This window comes from Bos indicus, chromosome 6, assembly GCF_029378745.1.
Source record: "Bos indicus isolate NIAB-ARS_2022 breed Sahiwal x Tharparkar chromosome 6, NIAB-ARS_B.indTharparkar_mat_pri_1.0, whole genome shotgun sequence".
Lineage (NCBI taxonomy): Eukaryota > Metazoa > Chordata > Mammalia > Artiodactyla > Bovidae > Bos > Bos indicus.
Window position 1 is genome coordinate 92,109,145 of NC_091765.1, and position 12,910 is coordinate 92,122,054.

The 12,910-nt window shown below is 44.0% G+C and overlaps 1 protein-coding gene across 3 annotated transcripts in view; it reads left to right on the forward strand.

The window, feature by feature from the left end:
* Positions 1-12,910, forward strand: part of SHROOM3 (shroom family member 3) — a 331,372-nt gene that overhangs the window by 131,136 nt on the left and 187,326 nt on the right. The window lies entirely within an intron of this gene.

The following is a 12,910-nucleotide window of genomic DNA, read 5'->3' on the forward strand; positions in this document are numbered from 1 at the left end:
GAGATTGACCGGCTCCCTCCTCCCTTTGTGTGCACCCCGACTCCGTGCTTCTCTGGGTGAGGTAGCTCTCTAGCCCTCCCTTGGGGTTAGGTCCTGGGAGCCCAACTTTGGTGACGCTTCCTAGGTCCCCAGTGAAGCCTCACCAGGGTCAGGGCCTCTGCTGTCACCTGTCATTTGGAGGCTGGGACTCCTTTTTCAGTCCCCTCTTCCACGGCAGTGCTGTGCAGTGGTTATAGGCACTGGCTGCCAATCGAGCAGGACTTGGTCAGCAACCTGCCCCTTACTGGGAGGGCTGGGCCCATTGCCTTCGCCCCCTGCTTTCCTTTTGTTTCCTTTGGGAAGTGAAGACGATCATCGTTGCTTTGTATGAAGGCTGGGATAATAAAGACCATACATATGAAGGAAAAACGTGGGCCCTGGGCTTGCCGCGCCTCCCTTCAGTCAGCCAGTGAAACCAGTGCCTGTGAGAGGAGGCATTTGCATCCTTCACTAAGAGAAGTGCTTTCTTCCTTACATCTCGCCCAATTTCCCTGCCCCAGAGTCCAGAAAATGTGGCAAGAGAGCGTGATTCAGGGAGCAGGGATGGGCTTATGTTTCCCGCCAGTGAAAGTCAAACCCAAACTGGACTGAAATCAAATTTGTCAGAAGAAGAAAGCAAGGGGAAAAGGTCACCTGCTGCTGACTGTAGATGGAAGAGAATTTTACGATGGTGGGGGTCAGAGGTCACTGACAAAGCACCTTTCCTGACCCCCCGAGGGATCTTTCTGGAGAAACTGCTGCCTGCTTTATGGAAGTCGAGGCACCCAGAAATGGAAATGAGTGTGAAAGTCACTTGTGTCTGACTCTTTACAACCCCATGGTCTGTCCCTGGAATTCTCCAGGCAAGAATACTGGAGTGGGTTGTCGCTCCCTTCTCCAGGGGATCTTCCCAACCCAGGGACTGAACCAGGGTCTCCTGTATTGCAGGTGGATTTTTACCACCTAAATTCCAGGACCAGAGACACAGAATTAGGAAGAGAAGCCAAGCTTGCTTACACACAAGTCAGCCGTGTCAGGGCTCCTGTGACAACTCCAAGGCCAGGCTCTTTCCTTTCATCTTATGGCTTTTCCTTCCTCGGTGCAAGGAACTGATAATTTGGTGTGTTTCTGTTTTATGTGATGATTCTCCCCTCTCGTTCTTCATCATCTTTCATGTATCATGTCATCTTCCCATAACAATTCCTCAATGTGTGAAACACATTTAAACAACTTGCATCAAAATCAGCTGTGGTGCCTGTTTAACATGCAAATCCCTGCATCCCCCAGATCAGACTGTCTGGGGCAGGGGGGGAGCCTGTTTTTGTAGCGAACTGGCCAAGTGATTCTAACGTCCCCTGAAGCACACAGCCTGCGCTGCTGGGAGACGCACCGCAGACTTCCTCTGGCTGTGAAGTCATTCCTGTGGATCTTTTTTTGTCTCTTTGGCCCACACTGAACCTCAAATGATGGGATCAGTGTCAATTTGAGCGATTCCATGGTTATTCCTCGAGATGAAAGACTAGCTCCATGCCTCTTTTTGGCCGTGGTGTGTAAGTGAAATTCAAAATTCAGATTTTCAACCTTAAATAGAGACTGGAGATGATTTTTGTCTTCTCGGAGCTCTTTCACAAACATTTTTGAACACAACCCCAGTGCACAGTAGTGTTCAAAAATAGCAATAGTGTTCGGTCTGCCTTCTGTCCAAGGGCATGATGGCTTGCAGCAGTTTCTAAAAATAGGTCTTCCTGGTCCAGGTCACTAAGCAGGAATGGCCTCTGCGTCACTCTGTTTACACAATTTCCCATCTGACTCCTTCGTAACAACAGTGCGGACTGGATGAGGCCTGGGGGCCCTCGGGGGCCTGTGGGAACTCTGGGTGTCTGCTGCATCCCCATGAGTGTGTTTGGATTCGGGGCCCTTTCAACCTTTGCTTCGTGACTCCTCATCCCCTTTCCATCACTGTCTCAAAATCAGGGGCAGAGGTCAGAAACTCCAAGTCATTCCACAAGATCCTAACAAACAGAAAAATAAGCTCACGTTCAGAAATGTAAGACCCACAGTGTTTTCCTTTGTTTAATCTGTCTTTCATTTTTCCTCTGTGCACACTTGTGAGTTTACGAGACATCATAGAGTTGCAAATGTAACTTCCAGACCTTTCAGCAGAATGTTCAGAAAAGGCTTGTCTTTGATTTTGTTTTGGAACAGTCCTGCAATAGTGAGAGGTCTCCTCTTTTGTGTCATAGTTCATGGCACCCCAATCCTTTCCCCTAAATGCAGATGACATGAGTGGTATTAGAATGAAAATTTCTTGGAATTAACATTTTAAAATTAAGGACATGGGATAAAAGTATGGGGGCACTTGACACTGAATATACATGAGGTGACTGAACTGGCCCACCGAGCCTTCATATTTGTAAGATTTTAGTAAGTTCTGAAGAAGTGGGTTAATTTGTGTCAAATGCAAAATGTTATCTCTAGGAATCAATTTTGATTTACTAGTTAGCCTGCCACCTCTAAAGAAATAATTCTTACAAGCTCTCACCTGTTAGCTTTGGATGTTCTAAGCCAGGGGTCCCCAACCTCCAGGATCTAATGCCTGATGATCCCAGGTGGAGCTGATGTAATAAGAATAGAAATAAAGCACAAGATAAATGTAATGTGTTTGAAATAGGTATTATTATTACTCTATTATATGGAAGAGGAAACAAACTTTTTAATAGGGTAGCCTGGCCAAGGGAACACATTTTGAATTTGAGCTCCAGCCTGTCTTACATGAACGTCCAGGCTTTTGAGTCAGTAGGTGTTCAGAGGAGCAGGCGAGCTGGTTTTCTGTGGTTGCTCAAACCCCCATACCAGCATGAATTCTTCAGCCCCTGGGCAACCACGGTTGGGTTCCATCACCACTTTTATTTGTTTTATTTTAAAGACAGTACTCACTGGTGCCTTTTGTTTTCTCAGCATTGTTTATCCACATTCCCTTAAATAAATTAACCCTCCCATCTTGTCTAGCTCATTTGATGGGAGCAAGTCCACATGCCAATAAAAATAGAAACAACACAGCAAGAAGGGAGAAGTGACGGAGGTTTTATGGTTATTATGATATGAATACAGGCATATCATTTTTTACTCTTTCTAAACAAAGCAAAAGACCCCCGTAACTTGATTCCAATCACAGTTTGTTCTATTATATACATATATAGGCTGCACAGGGTCTTCGTTGCTGCGCATGGGCTTTCTCTAGTTGCAGCGAGTGGGGGCTACTCATCATGCGTGGGTTTCTCATTGCAATGGCTTATCTTGTGGATCCCGGGCTCTAGGGCATTTGGGCTTCAGCAGTTGTGGTGCATGGGCTTAGTTACCTCCCGGCATGTGGAATCTTCCTGGACCAGGGATCAAACCTGTGTCCCCTGCATTGGCAGGTGGATTGTGAACCACTTGACCACCAGGAAAGTCTTGTTTTATAATTTTTCAATGGTTAAAATACATGATTAATATTGAGATGTTGGAACATCTACCATTTTTTATCAGTTCTCTCCCAAATAGCAGATGCTTGCTAAATGAGGTTGAATGCTAGTGCTAAACTTGTGAGTACTTAGCCATAGCCCTAGAAGACTCTGTCCATTGCAGGGTGGACTAACCCAACTTCCAAAGAAGATGCAGTTTGTATTTGTTCTCTGTTCTAGCCAGCACCCTAATGAAGCCCCCTGCTTCTCCCCATCTCAGTACCCACTGTTCTCTGCACACCCCACCCCATCTCTCTCGAATCTCTCCTAGGAATTGTTCCTTTACACCTCTTTCCTGGTTTGTCATTCAAATTTGCCTTTCCATTTCTTGCTCCCTCAGAACCTTGCAGGCGGATGACTTGCAAAGCTCCAAAGACATAGAACAGTTGAAGTCCTTTGAGAGAACAATATCATCTTACACTGATACAAAACAGCAGGGCTTCCCAGGTGGCTCAGTGGTAAAGAATCTGCCTCCGATGCAGGAGATGCTGGTTGTATCTCTGGACTGGTTGGATCCCCTGGAGGAGGAAATGGAAACCCCCTCCAGTATTCTTACCTGGAGAATCCCGTAGACGAGGAACTTGGCAGGCTACAGTACATGGAATCACAAAGAGTCAGACACAACTTAGCAACTGGGCACAAGTACACAAATAAAGCTGCTGCTGCTGCTGCTGCTGCTAAGTCGCTTCAGTCGTGTCCGACTCTGTGCTACCCCATAGACGGCGGCCCACCAGGCTCTACCATCCCTGGGATTCTCCAGGCAAGAACACTGGAGTGGGTTGCCATTTCCTTCTCCAATGCATGAAAGTGAAAAGTGAAAGTGAAGTCAGTCACTCAGTCGTGCCCGACTCTTAGCGACCCCATGGACTGGAGCCTACCAGGCTCCTCCATCCATGGAATTTTCCAGGCAAGAGTACTGGAGTGGGGTGCCATTGCCTTCTCCGAAAATAAAGCTATTATTCATATTTTTAAAAGTGATCACGCAGATGATCAGTATCTTACCATAAAGGAATGTGTTCCCAATGCTGTTATCTCTGTGACAATTGATCAGCACTTTCCTGGGATTCCCTGATAGCTCAGTTGGTAAAGAATCTGCCTGCAATGCGGGAGACCTGGGTTCAATCCCTGGGTTGGAAAGATCCCCTGGAGAAGGAAAAGGCTACCCACTCCAGTATTCTGGCCTGGAGAATTCCATGGACTCTATAGTCCATGGCGTCGAAAAGAGTTGGACACGACTGAGGACTTTCCCTTTCACATGGATAGGTGGATCTTGTCATTAGACGCCTTCTAATCATGGCAACCCACTCCAGTGTTCTTGCCTGGAGAATCCCAGGGATGGGGAAGCCTGGTGGGCTGCCATCTGTGGGGTCGCACAGAGTCGTACACGACTGAAGCGACTTAGCAGCAGCAGCAGCAATCATGGACAGAAGGTGACATCATCCTTGTAAGGTTGATGCTGGCCCTTCAGCCTATGTGGCTGACTTAGCCCCCTGAAGACTCCTGGTAGTCAGCAGGAAGCCTTGGTGGCCAGTGATGGTGGGCCCTGGGGATGAGGGTTAGAAGATACATCAGCTATCTTGACAGTATAATTAAAATGCTCATTTCATGAACTTGTGACAGCCTGGATGGGAGGGGAGTTTGGGGAAGAATGGATACATGTATATGTATGGCTGAATCCCTTTGCTGTTCACCTGAAACTACCTCAACATTGTTAATCGGCTATACCCCAAAACAAAATAAAAAGTTTAATAAAAACGTTCGTTTCACAACTTTGGAAATCATCCAAAAGTTGTATTGTGATAATTCAGATGTGAATATCCTCATTTGAATATAGTGTAAAGAAAGTGATGGGTATGTTTCAGGATGGATTGCCTCTTTGTAGAATTGTCTGCAGGGTGGGTTTTATCCTAAACTTTTTTTCTCTGCTACTTGACTGTTCCTGAAATATTAACATGAGCTTGAAACCCAGTATATGCAAGTCTGGGTTTAGCTCTGTCAGTTGCCCTCAGTTGGCGCAGTAATAAGACTGTTGATGGTTAGATTCCTGGGTTGAAGTATGCAGTGTGATGCAGGGACACTCTAATAACTTTATCCCCATATGTATACATGCAGTGTTTGGTGTGTGTGAGTCGCTCAGTTGTGACAGACTCTTTGCAACCCCATGGTCTGTCCATGGAATTCTCTAGGCAAAAATACTGGAGTGGTTTGCCATTCCCTTCTCCAGGGGATCTTCCCGACCCAGGGATTGAACCCAGGTCTCCTGCATTGCAGGCAGAGTCTTTACCATCTGCGCTACTAGGGAAGTCATATACATGCAATAGTATGTCCCATGTAGGGTTGGCCGATTGAGCACATCAGAAAACAGGATGCCCACTTTATTTGAATTTCAATGAGCAAATAATTTTTTAATAAAAGTATGTCCCTGATTTTATCTAACAACCCTAGTCACATTACAACTTAGATATACAGGGAAAAAAGCAGGTAGGTTCTTTATCTAAATTTTTTTTTTAATTGAAGTCTAGTTAACTTATAGCATTGTGCTAGTTTCAGGTGTACAGCATGGTAATTCCATATTTTTGCAAATTATATCGCATTACAGGTTAGTACAAGATGATGCATGTAATTCCCTGTGCTATACAGTGTACACTTGTTGCTTATCTATTTTATGTATAGTAGTCTGTACTGTTCTTGGAGAACGAAATGGCAACCCACTCCAGTGTTCTTGCCTGGAGAATCCCAGGGACGTGGAGCCTGGTGGGCTGCCGTCTATGGGGTCACACAGAGTCGGACATGACTGAAGCGACTCAGCAGCAGCAGCTGTACTGTTGACCCCATACTCCTACTTTGTCTCTCCTCTCCTCTTGTTTGGTAGCCACAAATTTGTTTTCTATGAGTCTGTTTCTGTTTTGTGTATACATTCATTCATTGGGTTTTTTTTTTTTTTTAGATTCCACTTATGTTCATGCATGCTCAGTGATGTCCAACTCTGTGATCCTATGGACTGTAGTCTGCCAGATTCCTCTGTTCATGGGATCTTTCCAGGCAAAAATACTGGAGTGGGTTGCCATTGCCTAAAGTGTTTGTCTTTCTCTGTCTGACTGACTTCACTAAGCATAATATTCTCTAGGTCAATTCACATTGCTGCAAATGGCAGAATTTCATTCTTTTTTGTAGCTGAGTAATTGTATGTATATATATCACTTCATTTTAATCCAGTCATGTATTCACGTGTTGATGGGCACTTGGTTTGCTTCCATGTCTTGGTTATTGTAAATAGTGCTGCTATGAACATTGGGATTGTGTGTTTCTTTTCAAATTAGTGTTTGCATTTTTTTATGCATGTATACCCAGGAGTGGAAATGCTAGATCATCTGATAGTTTTATTTTTAGTTTTCTAATGAAACTCTATACTGTTTTCCATAGTCAGTTCAGTTCAGTTCAGTTCAGTCACTCAGTTGTGTCCAACTCTTTGAGACCCCATGGATTGTAGCACTCCAGGCTTCCCTGTCCATCACCAACTCCCAGAGCTTGCTCAAACTCATGTCCATCTAGTTGGTATGCCATCCAACCATCTTATCCTCTGTTGTCCCTTTCTCTTGCCTTCAACCTTTCCCAGCATCAGGGTCTTTTCCAGTGAGTCAATTCTTCACATCAGATGGCCAAAGTATTGGAGTTTCAGCTTCAACATCAGTCCTTCCAATGAATAATCAGGACTGATTTCCTTTAGGATGGACTAGTTGGATCTCCTTGCAGTCCAAGGGACTCTCAAGAGTCTTCTCTAACACCACAGTTCAAAAGCATCAATTCTTCTGCATTCAGCTTTCTTTATAATCCAACTCTCACATCCATACATGACTACTGGAAAAACCATAGCTTTGACTAGGCAGACCTTTGTTGGCAAAGTAATGTCTCTGCTTTTTAATATGTTGTCTAGGTTGGTCATAGCTTTTCTTCCAAGGAGTAAGCATCTTTTAATTTCATGGCTGCAGTCACCATCTGCAGTGATTTTAGAGTCCAAAAAGATAAAGTCTGTCACTGTTTCCGTTGTTTCCTCATCCATTTGTCATGAAGTAATGGGACCGGGTGCCATGATCTTAGTTTTCTGAATGTTGAGTTTTAAGCCAACTTTTTCACTCTCTTCTTTCACCTTCATCAAGAGGTTCTTTAGTTCTTCACTTTCTGCCATAAGGGTGGTGTCATCTGCATATCTGAGGTTATTGATATTTCTCCTGGCAAGCTTGATTCCAGCTTGTGCTTCATCCTGCCTGGCATTTCGCATGATGTACTCTGGATAGAGGTTAAATAAGCAGGGTGACAATACACAGCCTTGACATACTCCTTTCCTAATTTGGAACCAGTCCGTTTTCCATAGTAGCTGCACCAATTTACATTCCTACCAACAGTGTACAAGGGTTGCCTTTTATTCTGACAAAACTTAATCTGATGTTCCTCACAATCTCACACTTGCTGGTTAGCAAGGAAACAATAAATTTTAGTCCTAGTCAAGTTAAAAGTTATCCTGATCTAATCATTTGAATAATCAGTCCATTGAGGTACTTCTCAGGCTTTAACATAAAATGCTCCCTCTCTTCGATGTCATCCTCTGTCTTCACTGCCCAACTGTTTCACCAAAATACTGTCTAGGGGTGTGGCAGTGGCAAGTACGGGTCTTTGGACACACTGTTGCCTGCTCGCTAGGCTCTGTCTGCAGTCTTGCCTGTCACTGCTGAACTCCATGGCAGAATTCTGCAGCTGGTGAATCCATGGTCAGTGTTGGCCTCGGCAATGCCCTGGAAAGCCCTGGCAACGTCCCACTGGCATAGGCAGTCTTGCTTCCATTAGCTTCAAACACCTTAGCATCTGCTAAATTCTCCATCACAACATCCCCTAGCCCAGGGGTCCACTCCAGCATGATCTCACCCATTTCACCCACCATAGCTGCCTCATTCCAAGTCTATTGGAATGGCATCCAACATCCATCTAAATTGAGCAGAGCCAGGCTTCCTTTACAGTGACCTTCTCCTGGAGTCTCTAGTGGAGCAACAGAGCCAAGATTCCTTCACACCCTGGATATTCCCCTCTCTTTCTTCGCATGAATGCCCTGTTCTCCCTGAGACCAGAGACGTGAAACCTGAGCTTGGTTCTGACAGTGACTTACCACCAGTCTCTCCCACATTCCTACAATGCCCTAGAATGGCAAGGGTTGGACTTTCTTGCTATTTCTTACTCTGCTCTATGCTTCCTTCCCTCTATAACTCCAAATCTCCTGTCTAAGGCAGGAAAATGCTTATTCAAAAAGATATATGTACCCAATTTTGTAGCAACACTGTTTATAGCAGCCATGACCTGGAAGCAACCCAGTGCCCATCAACAGATGAATGGTAAGTGTAAAGTGACACTATGCTACTTTGTACTATGGGAAGTCTTTGGTAATTGGAATCCTTCAGGCTCAACCCTGGGTGGATTACAGTAGTTCTCCAAAGTGTGGTCACTAGCCAGGACCTGCTATGCAGTGCAAGATCTGGGGCCCTCCTCCAAAAGGCTGGGGTGTTAACCTTGCAACTAATGGTTTATCAAGCTTTCCAGGTGGTTCTGATGTACCCTAAAGAACCACAGCTTTAAGATTTCAGCAAATTGTCTTATTCCCTCTCTTACAGTTTCCAAGCCTAAAGGCTTATTCAACGGACCAAATGTACACACGTGTGTGTGCTAAGTTGCTTCATTTGTGTCTGACTCTTTGTGACCCTATGGACTGTGGAATGAAATTTGGACATACTACAACATTGAGGAATCTTGAGCATGTTGCACTAAGTGAAATAAGCCAGTCACAAAAAGACAGATACTTATGATCCCATTTGTATGAGATACCTAGAGTAGTCCAGTTCAGAGACACGAAAAGTAGAATAGTGGTTGCGGGACCTGGGGGAGGGAGACAGAGTTATTGTTTTATGGGTACAGAGTTTCAGTTTTGTAAGGCAAAAGGAGTTCTGGACAAGGGTACTGGTGATGGTTGCATAGCAACATGATTGCACTTAAAACCACTGAACTGTACAGAGTTAAAAATGGCTTAAGTTCTTAAGTAACAGGTATTGATTTGAGGAAAGGTCACATGCCTGACTGAACTGGTTATCCGTGGAACGTAATCCTGGATGTTAGAGTTCAGATCTCAATCTGGAAACAGATGTTCCTTATAAATTTGGGTATTTCACCAGATGTCAGTTGAGTTTCTGAACTACCATAAGTAGATGAAGAAATTGATCCAATCAATCTGATTCTGGAGTTTAAATAGTCAGTCTCACTGTGGCTATTGAGGTAAAAGATTATATATATAGTGTTGGGAATTTTTGCATATAGTATCATTCTACATGAGAAGTAATGATAAACCATCAGCTTTTCCCCATTTGCTGAAAAGATGAGCCACTGGGAGAGCTTTGTCTGGTGGTTTGAATAGGTAGCCTTCTAGCTCCCTTTATTGTTGCTACTCTTCCAGTCATTTGGCATCAGGTGAATGAGCCCATCCTCTCTAGAGGTGGCAACTCGAGGGTGGTATTGGCAGACAGTGGAGCTTTAATTCCCCTTTCCACCTCCCAGTAATTTGCATTAGTTGCCCACCCAATAAAATAATATTCCTTGCTACAAACCATTGATGTTTTCTCAATCTTGTTAAGGATGACTGAAAGGATCTTTAGAAAATGGCTCTGGTGTAAGTGAAAACAGTGAACTTACTATGCAGACCGCAGCTTCAAGATAAGTTCCCTGCAACCTCTACACAATCCACTTGCCACCAGGGAGCCCCCCCCTGTAGCAAATTCTGTAGCTCCCACTGTTCTAATCCCATTTCCACGCTGCACAAATTTCCAGGGAGAGAGAAAAAGTCCAAATCCAAATTTCAACATCTAAATATGCCTCTTGTCTATATTCACACACTATATTCGTACACGACAGTGTTCTCATAAGCCCAGGAAATTAGGTAAATAAAGATAGATAAAGTGAAAGTGTCAGTCACTCAGTCATGTCCAACTCTTTGCTACCCCATGGACTGTAGGCTGCCAGGTTCCTCTGTCCATGGGATTCTCCAGGCAAAAATACTGGAGCAGGTTGTCATACCCTCCTCCAGGGGATCTTCCTGATCCAGGAATCGAACCCATAACTCCTGTGGCTCCTGTCTTGCAGGCAGATTCTTTTAACATTAAATTGTTTTAAAAATCAAAGAACCTAGATACTTAATGTCAGCCTTCAAACCACCACCACCAATCCTTATAATGTGAAGCATGAACTCCTAGTCAGATACTGAATACAGTAAGTTTCATTTTGCTCCTGATTAAGAACTGAAATTTATCATATTCTTGTGGAAGAATTAAGAAGTCTTCCCTGGTGACTCAGTGGTAAAGAATCCGCTTGCCAATGCAGGAGACTTGGGTTTGATCTCGGGGTTGGGAAGATCCCCTGGAGAAGGAAATGGCATCCCATTCCAGTATTCTTGCCTGGAGAATTTCATGGACAGAGGAGCCGGTGGGCTACAGTCCATGGGATTGAAAGGGTTGGACACGACTTAGCGATTAAAAAAGAAAGCACATCGTTTGCTAATTTTTATGAGGAGGCCATGTAGTCCAGTGGAAAGGTACCCAAGTAGACCGCACACTGTGCTGCCTGCCTGCCTGTATGTGTCTCTGTCACATTTTTTTTTTTCTTTTTTCCAGAAGGGTGGGTTTGCCAGCCCCAGTGTGATTCAAACTGCCTTTGAGACTGTAGACAAGATGGAGGGTTAGGAAAGAGAAAGGAAGAATGTTCTCCACACTGTCTGTTTAAATTATGATTTAAAGCAGGTTTTATTATACCAAATTATCATCAGGCTAATTGCTTGACAGCCTCTCTCCTTACTGCTGGCTGGCGCCATTCAACTGATATACTCGGCTGATATGTGGCTGGGGGCGGTATGGCATAGTCTCCCTAGGGAGAAATCTGGCAGCTGGAAAAATACCCCAAACTCCTCGACATTGTCCGTGCCATCCACATCCCACTTCTAAGTCACGACAGATCTGGCGTAGACAGTAGTGTTTAAGAGCATGTTCCTTGAAATCAGGCTGCCCAGGTTCAAACCTTGTTATTACCACTTGTTTGTTTTGTGATCCTGGCAAGTTTTTAATCTCTTGGTGCCTCAGATTCTTCACCTATGAAGTGGGTATAAAAATAGTACCTCCCTAGTAGGGTTGTTGGAAGAGGTAAAATATGTCAAGTACTTCATATTCTCCCTGATATAAAATAAGCACCCTGCTAAGAAACTGCTGATAAATACGTGTATGTCTGTATTGTTGCCTGTTACTCATTGTTTTTATTTTAGCTGTGTAATTTTCCTAGAGATTTAAATGAGTCATTATGCATGTGGGCTCAGTCGTGTCTGATTCTTGGTGACCCCATAGACTGCCGGGCTCCTCTGTCCATGGGATTTCCTAGGCAAGAATACTGGAGTGGGTTGCCACTTCTTTCTCCAGGGGATCTTTCCAACCCAAGGATCAAACCTGTGTCTCCTGCACTGGCAGGCGGATTCTTTACCACTGAGCCACCTGGGAAGCCCATGATGAGTCTTTAAGGATACCATAATTTGGATTTAGAAAATGAACTTATGGTTACCAGGGGGAAAGGATGCAAGAAAGGGATAGTCAGGGAGTTTGGGATAGGCATGTACACACTGATATATTTAAAATGGATAACCAACAAAGACCTACTATATAGTACAGGGAACTCTGCTCAATGTTATATGGCAATCTGGATGGGAGGGGAATTTGGGGGAGCATGGATACATGTATACACATGGCTGAGTCCCTTTACTGTTCACCTGAAGCTATCACAACATTGTTAACTGGCTATACTACAATATAAAATAAAAAGTAAAAAAAAAAATAATAATAAAGAATACTGTAATTTGTGTTCAGCATGCTCTTTTCCAGAGTTTTCTTTTTATCCTCAAGGGTAAAATGTGAACCCAAATGTAATTCCTCTGCCTGTTATTCTTAGCACTAAATGGTAGCTTGGTATTCCCCACTGGAGATACTGGGACTTTGAAGGGATGCCCAAGCCCAATACCTTTATTTACTACCTTGTGACCACTAATATTCTTGTGCTGAAATACCTTGGTTCCCCGCAAAGAATTAGAGAACGTGAAGACAGGAGAAAGACTAAGAGTGATAGGATAACCCAGGCCTCTTGGTCTCTGTGGTCAGAGGCAGCACAAAAGTAAGGATAGAGATTTAAATGCAAGAAAGGTGACTCTCATCAGTCATGTTAGCAATGAGAAAATATCATGCTTTCTGATTTCTGTATCATAAATGATTTGTGTCCTGCAATTATTGTACAGGAAAGGTATTGCGTTATAACACTTCAGACTTAAC